Source organism: Cervus elaphus, chromosome 20 (genome assembly GCF_910594005.1).
Source record: "Cervus elaphus chromosome 20, mCerEla1.1, whole genome shotgun sequence".
Classification (NCBI taxonomy): Eukaryota; Metazoa; Chordata; class Mammalia; order Artiodactyla; family Cervidae; genus Cervus; species Cervus elaphus.
In genome coordinates, this window is record NC_057834.1 from 104,632,299 (window position 1) to 104,651,960 (window position 19,662).

Below are 19,662 nucleotides of genomic sequence, written 5' to 3' on the forward strand. Positions count from 1 at the left end.
TATCCTCTGTCGCCCCCTTCTCCTCCTGCCCCCAATCCCTCCCAGCATCAGGGTCTTTTCCAGTGAGTCAACTCTTCACATGAGGTGGTCAAAGTACTGGAGTTTCAGCTTCAGCATCAGTCCTTCCAATGAACACCCAGGACTGATTTCCATTAGGATGGACTGGTTGGATCTCCTTGCAGTTCCAGGGACTCTCAAGAGTCTTCTCCAACACCACAGTTCAAAAGCATCAATTTTTCGGTGCTCAGCTTTCTTCACCGTCCAACTCTCACATCCATACATGACCACTGGAAAAACCATAGCCTTGACCAGACGGACCTTTGTTGGCAAAGTAATGTCTCTGCTTTTAAATATGCTGTCTAGGTTGGTCATAACTTTCCTTCCAAGGAGTAAGCGTCTTCTAATTTCATGGCTGCAATCACCATCGGCAGTGATTTTGGAGCCCAAAAAAAAAAAATTTGTCACCGTTTCCACTGTTTCCCCATCTATTTCCCATGAAGTGATGGGACCAGATGCCATGATCTTAGTTTACTGAATGTTGAGCTTTAAGCCAACTTTTTCACTATCCTCTTTCACTTTCATCAAGAAGCTTTGTAGTTCCTCTTCACTTTCTGCCATAAGGGTGGTGTCGTCTGCATATATGAGGTTATTGATATTTCTTCCAGCAATCTTGATTCCAGCTTGTGCTGCTTCCAGTCCAGCATTTCTCATGATGTACTGTGCATATAAGTTAAATACGCAGGGTGATAATATACAGCCTTGACTCTATACAGCTGCAAAAATATCAGCTTGTATCAAAATAAAGATATAAACCTAACAATTTTAGTTGTATGTATGAGTTAGTGCGCAATACATATAAATTTCTTTTTTTAAATTGTGGTAATTAATATTTTGTTGGATCACAAGAGGTCTAGGGAAAAGACTCAGGTTTAATCCCTGGGTTGGGAAGATTCCCTGGAGTAGGAACTGGCAACCTGCTTCAGTATTCTTGCCTGGAAAATTCCATGGACAGAGGAACCCAGTGGGCTACAGTCCATGGGGTGGTTACGAGTCGGACATGACTGAGTGGCTAAGGACACAGCACAAAAGGTGTAGGTAGAGTTGGGAAAGACTCTAATGTCCTGAAGCACAGTCATAATATGGACCTAAAACAAGCCATTCTATTATCATTCTTGGGCAATAGGTAAGTTCCAAGAGAAGTGTATTATGGGAAATGATACTCCATTCTTCAGCACTCAACCAGTATAAAATCTTCTCACTAAATCATTTAAATTCCAAAAAGAAATGAAAATCATGGCATATACCACTGCATTCAAAAGTATGTTTAAAAATAATATAACCTAAAATTATGACATGGTATAGATACTCCTAGGCAAAAACTATTCTAATATAGAGAAAATGAATATCAATTCATAAATAAAACCAATGTTTTCTTGGGAGGGCCCTCATCCATTGGGAGGGCCCCCTCTTTCTTTTCATTAAGCACAGAAAATAACACTAAAACTCTATAAATAAATTTGGCTGATGATCCAGTTTATAGCAATACTATCATTTTTTTATTTCATTCAATACTGGTATATAGCACTTACTATGTATCAGGCTGTGTTCTAAGTGCTTGACATCATTAATTCCGTTATTCCTTACAACAAACCCATCACTTGCCTGGCTGGTGTACTTTGCTCCTACTGTTTCATTATGCACATACTGTTCCATATAGGCAAGATGCAGAAACATGAGATTCTACTACTGCTAGTTTCTATTAAACCCCTCCTGAGAAAGTAACAACTACCACCTTTTGTGTTAGAATTGCAAGACTCTGAAATTACAAAAGTGAGAGTTTGCCATGTTCCAGGCTATGTCTGTTTGAAGTGGCTGATGGTTCTTTTGAAGTTTTCTGTTGCAGTTTTCTATACCATTCTATTGTAGACATTGAGGCTTATTTTCAATACTGCATGGAATCTTAACCAAATATACCATATTTAAATCAACAAAGGCTACAGAGCTAATCCCTTGAAAAATGCCTTCAAACAATTTATTTCACTTTCCTTAACTAAGCCTTGCATTTCCACTACCAAGTCAGAGATTCTTGGTAAATTTCTAACATACTCTGTTGTATAACGCCACATACTTATCAAGAGGATTGGAAGTAAAAATAGTCATGGGAACTCACTAATAAAGTACAGTGTTAAACTATAATTACACCAATATTTTCAAGTAGAGGGAGCTATTGCATAAGAAGAAAACAGAAAGGAACAAAAAAAAAAGTACAGTGGTATATCAGAGGCAATCAGTGCAGTAATGTAAAAGAGCTGTCTGTTTTGTCACCGAAAACCATGAATCACAACACACTTTTTCATTCTGAAATATGAAACCATTACATTTTAAGTTTGACACGCTAATAAATAAGCTGTACCATTATGTCCTTCATTTAGGATGTCAGTTTTTGATGGAACGCTTTTTTATTGGGGGGGAAGGGAAACTATATAATAGCTTATTCCCCTCATGAAATGCACAGAAAGCAGCCAGCATTACTTCTTATTAATAATTACTAAACATTCTCAGAGAAAACTGCAACAGTAAAATATACCAAAAGCAAATAAATGATTTCACTGGGTAGTGTAAGTCATCTCTGTAGTATCATATAACACCTAATCAAAAAGTACTATTTTTAAGCCAAATAAATAGGTGAACTGGTTTTCAAGATGCAATCCAGTTGAAATGACAATTAGAAACATTTCAAAGGAAGATTAACCAGGAAATAATGGAAATAGAAAATAGATTAATAGATTTCCTTTACAGAAAAATCATGGTGAGCACTTATTTCTACAAAATGCAACCGTCTTTCAACCACAAAGTAGTACCAGGTGTGCTTGCTTACTAAAATTTATTCAGGCTTGGCCTTCCCAGTTATTTTGAGCACTAAATCTAATCTACTACTCCTTTTCCTGGAGGAGAGAACCCAACGGCAGCTTCCTTGTCACTTATAAAAAGACAAACCACCCACTTCTGGTGATACCCCATTATGGATAATCACCACTTTATTTTCTGTGACGAGTTCTCTGACCAGGTGATTTCTCAAGTAGCTGAATGGAGTTACTTTAATGAGTAACAGTTATTTCCTTTCATGGTCATCACATGTAGTGGCCACCCTATGGAAAAACAGCAGCTGTCACTGCCTACCAGGGCGGCTACTATTCTTAAGGCTTTGCCACATACAATATGCTTAAAAACCAAGTTGCTTCTCATCAGAAAAGTCTGTCTTCTGAAAATACTGACTATAATATCATACCCATGTTAAATACAACAAAATGTTATAAAGACATTTCTCACGACCTCTACCCAACTCCTAGACTCTATCCAGATTTTTTTCAGGCCCCATCAGATTTTATCACCTTTTATCTTAACCTTAAAATCTCTGATTTTTCTTATTTTGGTAAATAACACTGCAAGGAACATCGTATTCAGTAATCAAGGTGTTGCTTTAAACTAAACAGCCAATAGGGGGCACTAAATACCAACCACAAAAGACAAGATACATCATCTACTATGCAAGCCATCTCCTCCTCTGGTGTTTTTTTTCCTATTTATTCAAAACCCTTATATTCTTACATATGTTCTAACAGTATCCTATATGTTTGCTCTAACTCAACCATTTATGAAAGTCATTCCCTACAAATCCATTAGGCACAACCAACTTTCATCAGGATGCTGCATGGGAAGACAGGAGCTCTAACCCGACTTCTCACTACTGAGCTATGAAATCCACAGAGAACCAATCTAACTGCTCTGTCTCAAAGGCGAATAAGTGCCTGAAGAAAAGTGCGTATGAGGATTTCTGAGGTCTCTTGAAGCGATTCTAATGTTTGATAGTTATAAACACAGGACGTTTCAACGTGGGAGGAAATCCAAGGTGACAAATAAACACCTCTTCTCCCATAGTCCCTGAGGGACAGTGCCATAGGCCCAAGCACTTGCTTGCTCTCCCTTGCCCCTTCACTGAGTTGCTACCTGCTGCTGCTGCTGCTGCTGCTACGTAGTCACTTCAGTCGTGTCCGACTCTGTGTGACCCCATAGACGGCAGCCCACCAGGCTCCCCTGTCCCTGGGAGTCTCCAGGCAAGAACACTGGAGTGGGCTGCCATTTCCTTCTCCAGTGCATGAAAGTGAAAAGTGAAAGTGAAGTCGCTCAGTCATGTCTGACCCCTAACGACCCCATGGACTGCAGCCCACCAGGTTCCTCCGTCCATGGGATTTTCCAGGCAAGAGCACTGGAGTGGGCTGCCATTGCCTTCTCCGAGTTGCTACCTAAGGCATATTAATTTGATCTTCTGTCTCTTCTATCCAGTCCTCTTCATTCCTGCTTCTCGTTAATTCTTGCCTATGCAACTGCTTCAGTCTCCCCAAAAGTCCACCTGCCTCCAGTCTTATCCACTTTAGTATATTGTTTACGGAGAGAAAATAATGATTTTTAAAGGTAAAAATGGGATTGCATTCAATTCCTCCTCTGCATAAAGCACTTCAATGACTCCACTGCCTTCAGAATAAAGTGCTAACTCTTTGGCAGAGAAATTCCTTCAGATTCCCACTTTCGTCGGTTCTCCCTTTGATCCTCCCACATATACCACTGCCCACCTTCATTTGCCCCACACACTGCCCCAACAATCCAGAACTACTGAAGTTCAGGACTGTGAAAGGCACTGGCATGCTTCATGACATTCCGCAAACCATTCCATCGGCCAGAAATGCTTTCCCCGCCCCACTGCCCTTATCTGTATCTTAGCCACTAGAGTCAGCTCACATGTTTCCTCCAATGAGCAGCTTTCCCTATCTCCCAAAGAAGACTCAAGCACTTCCTACTCTGAATATCTCTAAACCTAAAAAAGACCTTCCCTTACAGCATTTTTCATAATATAGTTTCCTTATTGTCCCAACCTTTTAGAATAAGTAAGGCCCTTCTGCTAGATGTAGCCACAGCATGCTGCATTTTTTCCTATTACAACTCTTTTGACATTTTACTGGAATTATTTTAACTGTCTTCCCTACTAAAAATAAGCTTCATGAGTACAAGGATATGTTTGCTTATTGCTATTTTATTCCCAGGGCTGACTACAGAGCCTCCCACATAGAAGGGACTGAATAAAAGCTGAAACATCAAATGACTGAAGCTATTTAGTTTCATACTCTTTGCTGGACTGTAAGTACATCAAAGGCAAAGGCCACATCCCATCATTTGTAACAACCAACCGTTAACACTTACTGAGCTTTTGCCATGCCACCAGGCATGACTTAAATATCTTACATCTTTGAATCAGTTTAATCCTCACAGCAACGTGAGATAGGTTCCATTATCATTCCTACTTTGCATATGAAAATACTAAGACAGAGGAAAAATAACCAAAACATACAATTCGTAAGTAATAGAACCAGAATTTAAACCAGCCAGTTAAGCTCCAGAGTTTATGCTTTTAGCCACTTATGAGATACAGCTTCTTATCTTAATGTAAGCATTTGCTGAATGAATGAATGTTGAGAAAAAGCAAACTGTCAGAACATATATTTATTACCTTGCCAAAGTGTATAAAACTGAGCCCCTTAAATACCACACTTGACCACCAGAGGTTTATATGCTGGTACTTAGTCGAAAGTTAGAGAGTACAGAATGTACAGTGTGCCTACATAGACAGTTAAAACATGCGTTTGCTGATTTTATTTTCAATTTATTTTCTTTGACTCTGTTGAGTCTTGGCTGCAGCATGTGGGATCTTCATTGAGGCGCATGTACTCTCTAGTTCTGGTGCTCAGTTTCTCAAGTTGCAGCATGCAGGCTCCAAAGCATGCAGGCTTCAGTAGTTGCAGCAGGCAAGCTTAGCTGTTTGCAGCATGTGAGACGTTAGTCCCCCAACCTGTGTCCCCTGCGTTGCAAGGCAGATTCTCAACCACTGGACCACCAAAGAAGAACCTTGCCAATATTAATTTACACTTAGGTTCTCAAGAATCCATTCCTTTGGTGAGCTAAGAACATTCACAGGTGAATACATACAAACATGTGACAACCATTATGACTGAATGGATGGAATTCAAAGTCCTGAAGTGTCTATAAAAATGTATTATATGAATATTTGCATACATTCCCATAGATCAAAGAGACTGGAGTTCACATAAACTACAGCACTGTACAGGGGTGATTCAGTTGGAATTGGGCTTTCTCAGAGACAAGGGTATCAACCAGAAGATGTAGAGAGCTCTATCCTTAAAGCTGCCCCTAAACTAAAACAACAAACACAAGCAAGCAACCAAGGCAAACTCAGTGGAAAGGCACAAGCAGCAAATGTTACATAAAAAAGAGATAGAGGAAACAAAGGAGAAGAAAAGTTCTCACATTGAATAAACTGACCAATGCCTCAGTAAGAGGCATTTTTTAGAAAAACAGGAATAAGAGATATAAACCAAGGAGAGTTCTGACATGCAACATTTACATGTTTGTGATATTACTCCAATGAAGGAAAACAAAAATCAAGGTGTAACAATGACTTAACTACATGAATGCAAAACAAAGGATAAATATGGGCTTGTTCTCGTTTTAAAAATCCACTCTGGGTGATGGATCAAATTTTTTAAAACATTAAATAATGGAATAAGAATGTACAGACCACAAGAGGACGGCAAAGACATAGGCCATAGTTTATTTCAGGTAAAAAGTTGGGTATAAATTATTTACCTCAGATAACGTTCACACTTACTGTCAACTAGGTAAAATAAAATATAAAATTGGCCTATAGGAAACTCGTGAGAGGAAACATGGTAGCTTAATTCAATGTCACTGAAGCTCTCTGCTGATAGTTCACCACACCAAAACACCAGCTCTCCTCTTTGACAGGAGTCCTTCAGCAAAATGAAATGATTAGACAGAAAGTGCTCTACGAATCAGATCTCCTAAGCAATGAGTTCAATGTTGTGGTGACATTATTACAGAATCAGGCTACCGAGTTCTACTCCATAAATAGTTAGTCACATTAGTGTGAGGAATTGTGTTTCAAGGATAATTTGGAAGTCTCTATGTACATTAATTTCTGGATAACATGAGGCAGCTAGCACAGACTATTTGATAAAAGAATTGCTCCAGCTAAATAATGGTCAACTGAGAGAAAACTATGAAAGTAACAAGGAGACAAATATCTGCTTCTTGAAGGGTATACTCATTTCTTTTTTGACTTATTACCTTTTATTGTATTAAAATATATAACATAGGGCTTCCCTGGTGGCTCAATAGTAAAGAATCTGCCTGCCAAGGCAGGAGACATGGATTTGACCCCTGGTCTAGGAAGATCCCACATGCTGCAGAGAAACTAAGCTCATGCAACCATTGAGCCTAAGCTCTAGATCCTGGGAGCAACAACTACTGAGCCCACGGGCAGCAACTACTGAGGCCCGCATGCCCTAGAGCCTGTGCTCTGCAGCAAGAGAAGCCACTGCAGTGAGAAGTCTGTGCACCACAACTAGAGAATAGCCCCCGCAGCAATGAAGACCCAGCATAGCCAAAAATAAATAAATACTATAAATAAAATATATAACATAAATTTACCATTTTAAGTGTACAGTTCAGTGGCAAGTATAGCCACATGGTTGTCTACTGTCACCACTATTCGACTCCAGGACATGTTTATCTTCCCAAACTGAAACGCCATGCCCCTTAAATGAGTTTCTATTCCCCCCCTCCCCCCGCCCCCTGCCCAATACTCAGTTTCTGGTAACCACTATTATTTTTTCTGTCTCTATGAATTTGTTGTAGGTTTGAAGACTATACTCTTAAGTGTGGTAATAATTTTTTGAACCAAAGAGTAGTAAGTTAAAATCTAAGTGAGTTAACAGCTAAAATTTGTTTTTAAAATAAGATCTCAAGGAAGTTATTGAAATGGAGAACATAGAAGAAACAATTAAGATTAAAAACAAGACCACCAGCTATTTCATAGTAGAGGTAGGCAGAAGAAGGAATTGAGTGTAAAGAGGGGCAAAGCAAAGGTTCTTTTACACATGCACACATACACAGAGATGTGTAGCTCTTAATGAAAAAATAGTAAATCTGCAGGAGCTCTGATGCACAACTGGCATGAATTAAAATTTCCAGTGACCGATGTCAGTCAGGAAACAGGAATCCAAACATTCTTCTAAAAAGAAGAAAATATAGATAAAGAAAAGACAGTGAAAACAGCCATTCAATCCACTAGTGGTAGAATGGGTGTGTATTAGAAGTAACAAGTTTTGAGCCTCCAGCCTGACTATACAATTTCACAAGTTCTTGATTTCTCTGTGTCAATTTCCTCAATTGTAAAATGAGAAAGTTACACGACAGTTGTGACATGTGACACAGTTGTGATACGTGATAGTTGTGATCCATTTCCCCAACTCCCAAATCCTATGACTAAATTTGACAGAATAGTTTGAATCAAATTTGTTACTAATTCCTAACAGAAGTCACAAAACCACTATAAAAAGTAGAGAATGACAGAAGTTAATTCAAAACACAGCATCAGCAATGAAAAAGACTACACTTTGGTCACAAACGTGGAATAAATGTAGTCAGCAATGTCTTTTAAGGACTCAAAGAAATGCCACTTAACTACGCAATCTCTAACTTCCTGAGTATTCCACAATCAAAACAAAAGATACAACAAAATATTTACATGTGCTCTTTTTTATGAGATGAATATTAAAGCAACTTTTTTTGGCCATTTCTTGATAGCAACAAAAGACATGTCAGAGACTATTAGCTGAATTAAAATCACTAGCATAGCTCTGGTTTAAGATAACAGGATGTAATTAATTACACTAAAAGAGCATCTTTGACTTGACCAATAAGCTAAGCATTTACTTTTAGGAAAGAGAAAGAAATGGATTTATAGTGAATGCAAGGCAATAACTAAATGATTCTAATGAATAATGACTATGCTATCTTATCAGAATCTAACCCCATTTTTTACTATTTTATAATATAGCCAAGTTGTACTCTAATCATACCAATTACCACAATACCATCACATTCAAACTATAAGTGCCCACAGAATACTTTCAGTGCACTCAAGATAAATTAAACTGATATGGTTCCTGGCTCCTTGTGTCTTATTACTTCCTAAATACTCTTAGGCATTAAGAATAGATTTTTCCACACGTCATACGTAGAATGAAACAGTCCCTGAGCAGCACAGTAAGTACGGCACACAAGGCAATTAAAAGTGCAAGAGAAGAGAAGTGGACAGAGAAACTTGCTAAAAGATCAACATGTAATCTAAAATAGAGGAAAAAATACATAAGCTTGCACATCATTCTATTCTGTATAGTTTCACATTTTAAAAATCTATTTTTTTTTTCAATTTCTCCTTTATTTATTTATTTATTTTTTTTTTCCAGTGGGTTTTGTCATACATTGATATGAATCAGCCATAGATTTACATGTATTCCCCATCCCGATCCCCCCTCCCACCTCCCTCTCCACCCGATTCCTCTGGGTCTTCCCAGTGCACCAGGCCCGAGCACTTGTCTCATGCATCCCATCTGGGCTGGTGATCTGTTTCACCATAGATAATATACATGCTGTTCTTTCTAAACATCCCACCCTCACCTTCTCCCACAGAGTTCAAAAGTCTGTTCTGTACTTCTGTGTCTCTTTTTCTGTTTTGCATATAAGTGAATAGTAAATATGTAAACAATTACAGCAGAGTCCCGTGACTTTATCTTTCCCCCTTCTTAATCTCCTAGTTGATATTCTCCTTGGATACTAAATATTGTCTCTGGATATTTCATCTTTTGAAAATTTTATATCATGCTGTAATTGTTTACATATTTACTATTCACTTCTGGCCCAGGAATTTTACTATTTGTAAGGAAAACAAAACAAAATGAACCACACAGCTGTCCTTTATCTCAAAGCCCCACCATCACTTGGCTGAAATGGCTGAGATTCCACCAGGCTGATGGTAGTACTCAAGGACAAAGTCACACCCTCTATTATAACTCCATTACATCTGCCTACCAATGCAAGAGACACAGATTTGATCCCGGATCTGGGAATATCTTACATGCCACAGATCAGCTACGACCATGTGCCACAACTACTGAGCCTGTGCTCTAAAGCTGGGGAGCCACGGCTACTGAAGCCATGTGCCACAGCTACTAAAATCCTTGCACCCTACAGCCCATACCCTGAAACGAGAGCAATCACCACAACGAGAACCCATGCACTGAAACTAGAGAACAGCCCCTGCTCAGCACAACTAAGAAAAAAGTCCACAGAGCAATGAACACCCAGCACAGCCAAAAATAAATGAATAAAAATATAAAAATATTTTAAAGTAACATTAGTTGAAATGTGTATATACCTAACACAACTGAACTGTACACTTAAAAATTAAGATGGCAAATTTTATGCTATGTGTATTTTACCCAAAAAAATTTTTAGAAGAAAATGAGTTTATAAATAAGATATATCCCTCAATGGACATGAGTTTGAGCAGGCTTCTGGAGTTGGTGATGGACAGGGAAGCCTGGCGTGCTGCAGTCCACGGGGTCGCAGAGAGTCAGACATGACTGAGCGACTGAACTGAACTAAACTGAAACCAATATCCCATTATCTTCTAGAAAAAAACTATATTAGTTGAAAGTCATTATGATGCCGGAAAAGTATAAACACAGAAAACTTTTAAAAGCTTTATTTAAGTATTAGTTTTAAATTTTATTTTAATTTTCCAAACAAATTACTCTCAGCTTAAGCTAAACAGTTACAGATACCAGCTGAGTGATACTGTTCAACCTGTTTAATCTCTGAGACTTGAGTTTCTCACTGTAAGTGGAAATGACAATAATACAGATTTTGTAGAGTTATTAAAGGCATTAAATGAGATAAGGCATGATTAAGTACTTGGAAAGCCCACAGTAATCACTTCATAAGTGTTTTTACTCTTATTCTTGCTATAACTCCTTTTATTACTGTTTACCAGGAAGATGATGGAAAAGAAGTTGATTGGACATATGTGTTTGAGGAGTTAACAATTACCGTCTTATCTACTGCCTTCTAAATTCAACTGAGCATGTGTGTTTTAGACCAACAGTGCTATCAATTCCTAAACCATCCCTGATATTACCCTTACATTTTATTTATTTTTTTTTTTGTTTTCTTTTACCCTTACATTTTAATACATGACAATGAAGTGTTGACCTCATACTCTCCAGATATGCAGACCTCTGCACCTAAAGGGAGGCTCTTGCTAAACCACCCCTGACAATACACTAAGGGAGGCTGAGGGCAGCATGGGCTACTTAGTCCTCACTCCCTCTTAAAGCAGACACTGAAAGACAGGAGCCACTCTACCCTGTGAGCTTCTCTGACAACCACCATCAAAGGACACAGGATGCTCTTCATTCTTTAGAGAAGATTCTGTGATTTTTTTTTTTTTCAGTCCTTGAAAGGGCAACCAGCACTCTGGGATATGTAGCACACAACATGCAGAACAAAACTTTGCCAACTTTGAAACCACACAGGAAAAACGGTAAGGAGTCCTACTAGGAAACATAAGGTAAAACATGTACAGTTTCTACTCTCTGGGGGTGAACTGGCCATTGGGTCTTTAAAGAGCTTTGGCTAGATAAGAGGAGTAAGAGCAAGAGGCCACAAGGATTCAGGGAAACGTGAAGTCAACCTTCCGGGACCGTAATAAGTATTTGTCTCTGGAAAGAGAATTAGAAATTTTCATCATCTTTCACTGAAGCCACAATTATGAAGAATCAGTGCTGTTTCTGGTCTAAAAGCCGTACTTTCACGCTGCTGGACCACAGACTTGGGAGCCCAGCTCCACTGCTTACTAACTGGATGATCCTGGGCAAATTCCTTAGCCTCCTGTCATCAGGTTTCTCATCTATAAAATGAGGATGACTGTAGGACGTACCTCAAGGTGCTATAGAGACAACTAAACCAGTGCGTATAAGCAGGATATGATTACTGGCTGTTATTATCATCATGTGAAATGGTAACCATATCTTATAAATATTAGAAAATTTGTCAAAGAATTTTTTTCATTAAAAGGAATAAAACATGAAAGTTTAGATAGATATTAAACAGTTCACAGTTACTAAAGAAAATAAAGACAGGAAATCAGGGTCAAGTTATCAACTCTAGGACATTCCTGTGCCTACTACCTGTTTGTGTACAAAGCGTGCCTCAGTTCCCCATGAGGCCTCTCTGGATCCTAAGAAACAATTATCACAAAGTCTCCTAGCCTCACTTCTACCATTGCTAAAATCATAATGTATTATAGAGAATTGTCCCAAAGTCTGTTTCCTTCATTCTATTTTAACATACATTTATTTATCCACTGTCACTTTACTCCCAGTTGAATTTAAACTCCATAAGGACACAGGGTCTCTTACCTACTTTGTTTATTTCTATATTCCCAGTGTCTGGAACAATGCCTAGCATAGAAGATGCCCCATATACATTTGTTAAATAAGATCTTGAAAGGAAGTGGATCCTTTCATCTTTATATCCCCATGCCAGTTCATAAATGAATAATAATTTCTGGAAGGAGATAATGAATAATAAGTATAGCAAGTCTATGCTTAGACTTTATTTTTACAAATCATCATCATCATTTTTCAGTAACTAGGAACACATTATTTTATATCCAGAAAAGCATAGGCATTTATATACATCTTTTATTTAGTTTTTATAGCTTTAAAAGACAAATATTATTTCTATTTTAGAGATTATTATATAAGAAAGATTAACAGGCTTGTCCAAAGTCCTAGGAGGACGTCATAGCCAGAGACGAATCCTGGTCCTTTCTGGTGCTATGTTCACAGTGGCATCCTGGTGAACATAATACCTGATTAAAGTAAAACACAGACGGAACTGCCATAAGCAAAACTTGAGCCCTAGAAAGGGGTATGTCAAATCAGGCAGATGATCTCCTTTCATGCCTCATTAACAAATTAGGCTTTTGGTACCAGAAGGAGGCCACATCACTGTCCAGCCCTCACTGGGAGAGCATGGCTTCTCTGGATCATTGCCCAGCTCCAGACGACACCCACAAACAGGGCAGCACAGCACAAACCACCGTGCCTTAGGAAAACAGGTTCGTAATACCTGTTGGTGGATCTGATTCCATCCTTCTGTCACACTCTAGGAAGGGCTATGACTTTCATCTACTAGCATGGTTCTCAACACTGACATCAGAATCCAGTGGGAACTTGCAAAGCACACCCACACATAGAGGTAGACTGGTGATGAAACACCTCTAGAGACTGAGTTTTCTCTTTAGACAAACTCCGTTTTGCAGGGGGGGAAGTTATTGTTCTGTTTTTAGTTACACGGGAGACAGAGATGCAAAGCCAGACTGACAGTCACTAACTTCCTGGAATATCTTGAGCATTTCATAGAAAAGAGATATTTACCAGGTATTGCAGTAGACCTGACCACCTTTATGCCTATATTTTAGCTTTCCACGGTCATTTCATAAACACTGATATTTATCATTCGGCCATTTCTAGAATACTCACTAAAGGTAATGTAACAAATGTATCATTTTCAGAATCTCCTCCTCCTCAGCAATGCCTTCTATATGATGCAGAAACAGTCCGTAAGAAACATTTATGAAAAGGAGAGTGACCCTATGAGAAAGCACCATCCAGCTGACAAGCAGTTGCTGTCTGCCCTCTATTCTCTCTCTCCCCTGTTAGACACAATGGGATTTTTTGCCAAATTCATATTCCAGAGGAGCCATGAAATTCCCACAAAGTTCAACATCAGGCCTGACTTAAGATCTTTAAGGCCTCCTGCTAACTTCATCCCCCTGCAGCTGCCTTGCTAAGGCAAGCTTTTGATCTGTACTATCTGGATTTCAAGCTGATATACACACAGCCTCTTTGATCTCTGATTAAGTGGCTTCTGGTCTCCTGATGCCTTTAGTCTTGCTGCACTGTGGTGTTTGCGAGTCAGTCATCATCCTGAGCACACTACAAACTCCACACACCAGGAGTGGCCTCCCTTCATTCACCCACTTCGCAGGCTTAAAAAGCAATCTTTAAGCCATGAGAGAATTTCCCCAGTAGCCACAATCAATCCACTCCATGAACACACTATGAAGAATTATTTTTCAAATGAAGCAGCTTAAAATGATTTAAAGGATACGGAACTTTCCCATAGAGGGGAAGGAAGCAAATCCTCTGTGAAAAGAAATCTTCAGCCCAGTTGGCACTGGAGCTTACAGTACTTTGATGTTAATAAAAATAAATATGGATAGGGATCAGGGATGAGCAAAGTTTGGGTCTTTATCAGTCCTAAGTTCCACTGAGCAAAAGTGACCTTTAAATGCAGCTGCATGGTTTGTTCAACAGGAGGCTAAGGGATATATTGATATTTCCAAGAACACAGATACTACCATTAGGAGCAGACTGACTGCATTTTACTTAGTACCAGTAACTTAATTCTACATGGATGAATAAGACCCAGAGTTCCTTAAAAAAAATAAAAATAAAAACAGCAAGAAAAAAAAAACAAAACCAGATGCTGGTGGCCGTGTTATAAGATTCCTTGAGCATTAAAGTGGAACTGTGTAACAGCTTACAATACATTTCTGTCCTGAATATTTTAGATTCTGAGAACAGTACAGGTTTGAACCTGACTTTTTAATGTTACTAATATAGGTACTACTACATGTTTAAATTATATCAATATCTATCAGGTTCTATACCCCAGATCCTATAATCTATTGGCACGAACATAAAGACACTGGGCTTCTACAAGTTACTAAAGACTATGTAATGATAGTAGCATTCACCCAAAATCTCACCAACTGAGCTACAGGGAATCCCCTCAAAATCTCAAATCTTGTTGCAAATATTAAGTCCTTAATCGCTTTCATTTTTAAAGTCCAGCTTCTGATAACCAGATTACAAGTGGTGGAAAAAATAGGAATAGATTTGGGTGCACTAATATCATAGTCCAAATATAAAGAGTTTATGCCCTCTCTTAGCTACACGTGAAAGTAAGTGAAAGTGTTAGTTGCTTAGTCATGTCTGATTCTTTGCAACCCCATGGACTGTAGCCTGCCAGGCTCCTCTGCCCCTGGAATTCTCCAGGCAAGAATACTGGAGTGGGTTGCCATTCCTTTCTCCATCTCTTAGCTATAAAGGTCAATAAATTAATTACTGACAATATAAAGTTAAAACAAAGTTGATAGTTATATATTGCTATTACTTAATCTGTCTATATTGTAGAAAACCATTAGCAAACCCATGAATTATGCACCTACTTACACTTTATCTTTCAGAAAATTATTTAAACAAAGAAATTACAGAAGACATCAATTTTAAGTGGTCTAAGTACATGAGTCTCACAAACATTTATGTTCAAGCAGTTTGGTAAAAATGTACCAAAATTTAAGGGATCTTTTGATGAACAATTCCTCTTCTAGGAATTTATCACAAGATTTACTTGCATATTTTTATAAAAGAGTATGACAAGGATATCCACTACAGTCTCATTTAAATACCCCCCAACTAAGTACAGGAACTTGGTTAAATAACTTATTGCACAACAGCAATAATATAGTACGCAGGCATTTAAAAATATTAGGTAGCTGTAGGGGCTTCCCAGGTGGTCCTAGCGGTAAAGAACCCACCTGCCAATGCAAGAGACTCAAGAGACAAGTGTTCAATCCCTGGGTCAGGAAGATCCCCTGGAGGAGGGCATGGGAACCCATTCCAGTATTCTTGCCTAGAGAATCCCATGGACAGAGGAAAAACGTGGGCTACAGTCCATAGGGTCTCAAAGAGTCAGACACGACAGAAGCGACTTAACACGTAAATATCAAAGTGCAAGAACATATAATTGAAGGGGGGAAAGCAATGTACTGAAAGATAGTATGACATATTCTATTTATGCATTAAAAAATTAAAAAACATTAAACAATCAGAAAACTACCATTATATAATTGTGCCTGTATAAAATATCTCTGGGAGGACGGACAAGAAAATCAGGAGTTTTTATCTGGGACATAAAAAGTGAGGGGTTATGATCAGAAGTATGTATACCCATCACAGGATAGCATTACGTACCTTTGAATGTTTACACACTATGTATATACTACTTATTTTTAAAACACTTTTAATATGTACCAAAAGTTATTCTGTTGCACACATAAGAAAAAAAATACATACATGAAATATATATACTCCCAATAATTTTCAAAATATTTTTAAGAATTCCATCTAATAGAGTAAGTCAGTTAAAAACTGCACATTAGGTTTTTCTCACAAATACTAAGGAATAATATATCCAAGACTCAGCAGTACTGCAATGTTTTATATTCATATTTATACTATTTAAGTTTTATAACCCATTTCTTCTAAGAAAAATTAATCACTGTTCATTTTTATAGGGAGTTATATTTTTATGATTTTTTTTTTAATCAGCAATCTTTGGTCTTTCAAACAAGTTCTTCAAGTGTTACTAACAGTATTTATGTATGAGTTACCTCTCAATGGCTGTGCTATCACGCTTTCTATTTTTCTTTCTCTCAGTGTCTGAGATAAACCCAAAACCTTTCAAAAATACCTGCTTTGGCAAAAGTTGAATTTGGTTTCCATATCAGGAAGGGAGAGAACTGAGAAATGGGATGTAGGAGGACGAGAATTATTGGTTAATAAATTTTACCTGCTAAATCACTGAAATTCAAAAGTATCAAGGATGGCAATATCATGGCTAATGTTCAAAAACTGGCTAACGTCAAACATTTCCAGTGAATTATAATCATGAGAGGTTATTTAAAGTTCAACATAAATCAAAACACCAGAAAATATCCACTTGCGATGTTTAATTTACAAGGTCAACTGAAGGTAAAATCCACACACTTCCAAATTTATCTCAAGCTTTTTGGTAGAAATTAAAAATTACAGACTCTCAGACTACCTAATAATTGCTTCATTATTGAACATTATTCCACAACAAATTACTTACACTAATTTAGGATTCTTAAATTCGTAATCATTTTCGTTTGAAGCAATAAACACTAGCTTTTACACAGTGCATATAAGCACACTCTATTAATTTTTAATACTTACTAAACTTTCATGTAACCATTGAAAATGAGAATACTATCTAGCAGCTTGTCTTTAAGATACAAAACTGTTTAGCAAGCTGAAAAAACAGGAAGATTTGCTGCAATAGATTTATTACAGGAATTCTCTGTAATAAAATAAGCAGGGAAATATCATTGATAAGTAAAGAAGCAGTATGTGTGGTGGTTAAAAGCACACATTCTGGCTGTTCAAACTCCAGTTTTGCCATATAGTAGCTGTGTGAATTTGGACAACTAACTTAACCTCTCTGTTCCTCTGGTTCCTCACTTCTGAAATGAAGATAACAATAGTACATATTTCATAGTTCTCATTAGGAATACATTAAGCAATTAGAACAGAGACTAGCGAACAGCAAACACTCACCATATGTTAGCTATTATTGAATTTGTATTAATTACCTGGATTAATATTAGGATTAATGCCAATATGAAAGTGAAAGTCACTCAGTCGTGTCCGACTCTTTGTGACCCCATGGACTATACAGTCCATGGAATTTTCCACGCCAGAATACTGGAGTGGGTAGCCTTTCCCTTCTCCAGGAGATCTTCCCAACCCAGGGATCATACCCAGGTCCCCCACATTGCAGGCAGATTCTTTACCAGTTGAGCCACAAGGGAAGCCCAAGAATGCTGGAGTGGGTAGCCTATCCCTTCTCCAGGGAATCTTCCTGACCTAGGAATCCAACCAGGGTCTCCTGCATTGCAGGCGGATTCTTTACCAACTGAGCTATGAGGGAAGCCCAATATCAATATGAGCATTGGTTATATTTCCAAGAATAAAGACAATACACATCATAATGGGGAATCAAGACAAAGATAAGTAGGGCACAGTATGTAAACTACTTATCTTTGTCTGGCAAAAAAAAAATTATACTATAAAAACTTATAACCAAATTTCTGAAAAATTCTATATTGCTTAGAAACAGTACACAGTTGAACCATAACATTCATGCTCTTGACAAACTGTCCACATCATTGTTTTCTATAACACAATCCTATAAGGCATGACATTATGTGACAAAGGACTCTTCCAATATGGTACACACACAGGGTCAGAATTTAAGTAACCATAACATGAAGCAATATCTAGACATACATGAGACTAACAAATATCCTACTTCCATTCAAATCACAGCCAAAAAAGCTACAATCACTTTACCCTAAATTTAATGAGGACACTTACAACCTGAATCATATTTATTAAGTCTTCTATGTTGCTTTCTCCTCTTCCTTTGCCCCAGTCTATTTAAAATGCTTTTCATGCAAATGAATTGCCACACTTTCCTCTCTGGCCGTATGACTCAGCTGTAGAACAGTGTATCTCACTCAGTTCTTTCACCGAAGTACAGAGATCTGCTTCTTTTCTCTGCTCAGCTACACAGCTTCCATCACTGGTGAATCACTGCATTACCTGTCCAGATTGTCACCCCATCGTTCCAAGGCTGATTCAAGACTCTTTGTCTGCTCACTCATTGCTTCCTGAGGTTTGGCTCAATTTAGGTAAAAAGTAAATTTCTGGGCTATAACCACAATTGGGTAATTCACATATGAGTCATCAAGCGTTGGCTGCATTTGAGAACATAATTTTACACTTAAATTTAAACTTCACTAAACAAAGGTAAAGAGAAAGTGAAGTCATTCAGTCGTGTCCTACTCTTCGGATCCCATGGACTGTAGCCCACCAGGCTCCTCTGTCCGTGGGATTTTCCAGGCAAGAATACTGGGGTGGGTTGTCATTTCCTTCTCCAGGAGATCTTCCTGACCCAGGGACTGAACCCAGGTCTCCCGAATGGTAGGCAGACGCCTTACCGTCTGAGCCACCAAGGAAGTCCTTACAAAGGTGTCTACTCATCAGTTTCTCTAACTAGATGGTTAAAATTGACGGGATACAAAAATACTGTACTATGGTTCCCTCTTTGAGGACAATATCAAGACCTTTTGTGCTTGTTTTCTAAATTAGATGGTTACTAATAACACTGACATTTCCAAAATAATATAACATTTCCCACTTCTTAACATATTAACTTACTTAATCCAAAACAATTGTTTGAGCCAAACATTATCCTCATTTTATACATAAAGAAATGGTAAAAACACCTACAAATTAGATATTGTATCTAATTTTGTCAGGCTCTTGAGGAAGTTCTTATTTTTCTAGAGGAAAACTCTTTAGGGAGAAACGTGGTTAACTTAAAATTCCTAACTTTTCAATCTCTTCAATACTGCTAATGCAGGTCCTTTACAACCTGGAAGCTCTCCCACTCTACTAAAGTATTCTCTCTGTGGTTAAGATATTCCTATAGCACTTCTTATTTGAAATATGCTAAGCCTGGAGTTGGGGGTGAAGATCAGCATCAGCCCTATTCAGCTGCCTAATCAATTCATACATGAAGCATCAAATTCAATAATAACCAGGAATGTGGCCTCTCATGGCTTTTGCTAAACTTTCACCTGGCCCTGCAAAAAATATTTTTGAACTTTAGAATTTATTACCTAATTATCAACAAGGGATGGTACAACCAATTAATTAACTTGCT

At 38.0% G+C, this 19,662-nt stretch overlaps 1 protein-coding gene across 6 annotated transcripts in view; it reads right to left on the bottom strand.

Annotated features, from left to right (window-relative positions):
• The window catches only part of PATJ (PATJ crumbs cell polarity complex component), a 361,279-nt gene that overhangs the window by 262,858 nt on the left and 78,759 nt on the right, over positions 1-19,662 (bottom strand). The gene's annotated exons all lie outside the window — the stretch shown is intronic.